The 4591-nt window shown below is 49.3% G+C and overlaps 1 long non-coding RNA gene across 1 annotated transcript; it reads left to right on the top strand.

Moving 5' to 3' along the window:
- The first annotated feature begins 2920 nt into the window (after positions 1 to 2920).
- Positions 2921 to 3425, top strand: LOC139435499 (uncharacterized). The gene is made up of 2 exons (XR_011644743.1): positions 2921 to 3179; positions 3292 to 3425. It is a non-coding gene; the product is annotated as an uncharacterized lncRNA (long non-coding RNA).
- Positions 3426 to 4591: the final 1166 nt, after the last annotated feature.

The raw sequence follows: 4591 nt of genomic DNA, 5'->3' as shown, positions 1-4591 counted from the left end.
TGTTCAGCCGTTTTGGAGTGCCGGAGACCCTGCACAGTGACCAGGGGAGAAATTTCGAGTCCCGGGTGTTCGCCTCCATGTGCTCACAACTGGGCATGCACAAAACACGCACCTCCCCCTTGCGACCACAGAGCGACGGACTAGTCGAGAGATTCCATCGCACCATGGGACAGCAGCTGGCCATCCTCACGTCTCAGCATCAGCGCGACTGGGACGAGCATCTGCCCCTTGTGCTCATGGCATGTCGGTCTGCAGTCAGGAGTCCTCAGCCTGTTCTCCTGCTCTCCTCATGTTGGGGAGAGAGCTTCGAACCCCTGCTGTGTTGGCGTTTGGTCGGCCACCAGATTCCCTAGACACGCCTCCAGGTCCTGAGTACGCCAGGAGACTTCAGGACCGCCTTGATTCCGCTCACGCCTTTGCCCGCGATCAGCAGAAAAGTGCTGCGGTGAGACAGAAGCGGAACTACGACACCAGGACCAGAGGGCAGCATTTCAGGGCCGGGGAGCTGGTTTGGGTCTACAGCCCACAACGAAAGAAAGGCCGGTGCCCAAAACTGGACAGTCAGTGGGTTGGTCCCTGCAGAGTACTGGAGAGGGTGGGGGAGGTGGTCTACAGGGTGCAGCTGCCACCAAAGGGGAGAAAAGTGGTGCTCCACAGAGACAGGTTGGCTCCGTACAGAGGAGTCGCTTCCCCACAGACCCAAGGAACATCGGGCCCACAGCCGTCCCCTCGACATCCCCACTCAGGCCCCCCGGCGAACAGAGCAGCAGTCCCCTATCAGGGACTGAGTCTCCCGATTGTTTCGCCACCTGGGCCAGATCCGGCAACCCCGGTCCTCCTGACCCCAGTCCCCCTGCCGAGAAGGCAGACACGACCCCCGGGTCGCTTCAGAGACTTTGTCTGGTAGTAAGGTTATAGTGATACCCCTCAGTTCCTGTAGAGGGCAAGAATGCGCGCTGGTCTCACTGGAAGGGATGGTAGTCCACCCAGACCTTCCTAGTCAAAGTACAGTGTGTAGTTGTAGTGTTGTGCTGTGTTTATTTGTTCCTCGTGGGCGAGGAACTTTGTAGTGTGGGGGTATGCATAGGATGTCCAGGGTGTCACTCAGGCATCCCCCGTCTCTCTGCCAATCATGGAGCTGCACAGTGATGCTGCTTGGTGTGCGGGCCTGTGGTTGGGGGAGCGGACGGGTGTTACGGTTATCTGAGAGAACCCAAACGCAGGACACGGCAGTGTGTTACAAAGGTTTTATTTGGAGGAGATAATCCGGCTGGAGAGTATCCACTGGAGCGTAATCCACTGAAGAGTATCCTCCGGAGTTTTAATCCACTGGAACGTAATCCATTGAAGCGTAATCCTGGAGCACAAGAAGAACAGGTAAGAATATATTCATGTGTAGCGAAAATAGTCACTATACTTTAAGAAGGCTGAGAAGGCTAAGAGTTTTACCACTGGGGTTTAACAACGATCTGGCGCTGACAGGTTGTGGAGCCTCCGCTGATATACCATCCGTAATGGGCTGATGGGAATCAGGTGTGTCGCAGAGGAGAGTGCTCAACTGTTTGCAGCTGGTGGAGATTTGAGCCGGGAGCCAGGAGTGACAGGCACCACGCCCACACAGACAGGGAAAGGGAAAACACACACACAAGGAAGGTGGCTGGAGAATGCAACCACCACAGCGGGGAGTTGTGACGTAGACACTGCTATATATATATGTGAGGGGTAGGAATTAGGTTAGTGTGAGGTAGAACCCACGAAGTGACATGTACCTGTGATCATCTGCGAATAAGAAGAGTTATTAAAGCCTAATAAAGCCTGTTTCCGACTCCCTTTGTGAACGTTACATTGGTGTCAGAAGTGACTTTTCGAACGGAGGACGTCTATCCTGACGGGAGTCCGTAACTGCGTCACGGAGCTAGCCGGGAAGCTAGCGGAGATGGAAAAGTTCAGCAAGATGGGAGTGAAGCAGGAAAATAGTGATGGAGAGGAAGATGGAGCATGCGGGTGGTCGAAGGACATGAAGAGAGAGTTCACGAGTGCACGGGAGGCGAGAGAGCGCCTGAGAGAGTCGGCGGTGAAGATGGCTAGAGACGCGGGAATGTCGCCGTCTTCCGCGCCATTCCAAGCTGGATGTAAACAACAATGGCGGCGCCCATCAACCAGCAGCAGCCGCCGCCGGGTCCGTGAAAACACCCAAATACTCGGGTAAGGCAGACTGGGAGGCTTTCCATGCCCAATTTGAGCTACTTGCACATGCCGGGGGGTGGTCAATAGAGACTAAAGCACTACAGCTAGCTTTGTGCCTCACAGACGAGGCTCTTTCATGTTTGCTACTACTTAGCCCTGTGGACCGACTCAACTATGAAGCGTTAGCGGGGGCTTTGAAGAGGCGGTTTGGACAGTGTTTCCCGCCAGAGCTGCTCCGGAACGAGTTGAGTAACCGCTGTAGGGAGTTTGGGGAGACGCTGCGTGCGTTGGCTAACAACGTGGATGAGCCTGACGCGGCGGGCGTATGCACACATGCCACCCGGAGTGCAGAGTGAGCTGGCACGTGACCAATTCATCAGGGCCAGAGCCATTTAATAGAAGAGTTACGACATCTCCGTTCACTCCAATGGACCACTTTTTTACAGCAATGGCGGATCGTGGAGCCTCTCAATCGTTCCCCGGAAGTTAGCGCCAAGGCTGGCAGAGCTGTGGAGTTGCAGCATAATACACCAATCCTGACGGACTTTTAAAGGTAAGAAGAAGTTTAAAGATGTATATTGCGGATATTATCAGTACATCTGATTCAAATGAACATGTGTATTAAAGGATGTCAGTGGATTATCCCTAAATTAGTAGATTTAGGGAACGTTTACAGATAACAGATTAAGCTAGCATACCGAAGCAAGTTAGCAACACACGTTGAACAGCCTTTTAATTGTAAATTCCGTTCTCTCTATGTCATTTCGTCCAACATGTTGAATTAGAGAAGAGGGGCTTCTAAACGGGATTGTATGCGGGGGTGGAGGGAGTTAAATATAACTTTGGTGCGTGTAAGAGTGAGTGTTTTTAGCAGAGCCATATTGTGTCCTTGTGATTCTGTTGATTATTACCTGTCTGTATAATGTTGCAGCCCAGCTGATTCTGGATTGATGGCAAAGGGAGAGGGACTTAAGTGAGAGTGAAAACACAAGGTACGTTTAATACTACTGTTTTATATAAGTAAACACGTTATCTCCCCAAGGCAATAGGTGTGCTATATAGGTGTGTATAACCCTTTCTCCTGTCTGTTGCTCCCTCTCTCAGCACAAGAACCAGAGGGGGGTTCAATGGAGCCTGAATACCTGCACTGAGACCCTCACCCTGCACCCTGAGTCTCAACTCTCAATGTTTTTCAAGCCTTTCCCTGTTTTTTTGTATTAAACAAAACATTAAGCTTTCCCAATGGTGTGGTTTTCGTTTTGTGAAAAAGTGCAAATGCAGTGTTTGTATATAAATCACATATTTTGTTGCTGTTGGTCGTGAAATTGCTCCTGCTGACTTGAGCCAGCCATTTTTTCCTCCGCTCTGTGTCAGTGGGGAAGCCGTACATTCGTACTCCTTTCTCTGAGCGATTTGAGCATCCCCAGGCAGCACAGCAAACCATGGTGGCGACTAGGAGGCAGCACAGCAAACCAGGATAACACGGAGGAAAAGGCACCGACAAACTGCATGATATGCTCTTCTATGTTTATTGAATTCCATGTATTTGCAATGGATGTTCCTAAAACAACACATTTAACATCATCATCATCATCATCATCATATCCTGTCGGTCTCCTGTCCTTTCTGAAAGCCATAAAGATGACATTAGTCATTTAGATAACTTGTGTCCTCAATTACCAGGGGATTACTGAAACTACCATGAATTTAAGAAAATGGTAGAAATGAATCCAATCTGAATTTTAAAGCATTACTTTAGATCCCCTCCCTCTAAATGTATCAAAAAACATTAGAAAGTGATCCTCCTGACTACCATACAAGTTTAAGAAGATAATATTGGTTTGAAAGAATTCAAAGCTATAAATAAACAGCAACAGGCTCTTTAACCAAGGCACTGTTAGTAACATGTAAACTAGTTGTTCACACTAATCCTAATATTATCACTCAATATTAGCAAATTCGATTTTATTTTTGAAAACATATTGATGTAAATACATACACATATCGATTTGTTGTATATATATTGCAAATCAAAACCTTTATTCACTAATAATTATCAAAAATCGTAGTTCTAGCTCCTGTTATCAATGCATTCACATTGCCCGCCATGAACTTCCGGGGAACGATCCTCGTCTACATGAACCACGTGACGATAACCGTTTTTGGACTTCCGGTGTCGTAACTCTTCTATTAAATAGCTCTGATCAGGGCTCTCCGCCCTACGGACTTGAGGGTCAAGGTACAGCTGCAGCATCCACAGTCCTTGCAGGCGGACTTGGAGATGGCTGTGGAGAGAGAGAACGTGTGGAGTGGAGCTGCGCAGGTCTTGCTTGTCTCAAACAAGCCTGGTGTTTCGTGCCTGCAGGCTGCAGCACGTCTTTTTCTCCGGTCGGGTCGAGGAAGA

Source organism: Pseudochaenichthys georgianus, chromosome 16 (genome assembly GCF_902827115.2).
Source record: "Pseudochaenichthys georgianus chromosome 16, fPseGeo1.2, whole genome shotgun sequence".
NCBI classification, from domain to species: Eukaryota; Metazoa; Chordata; class Actinopteri; order Perciformes; family Channichthyidae; genus Pseudochaenichthys; species Pseudochaenichthys georgianus.
The sequence above is the reverse complement of the archived record's forward strand: the minus strand, read 5'-3'. Positions and strand labels throughout refer to the sequence as shown.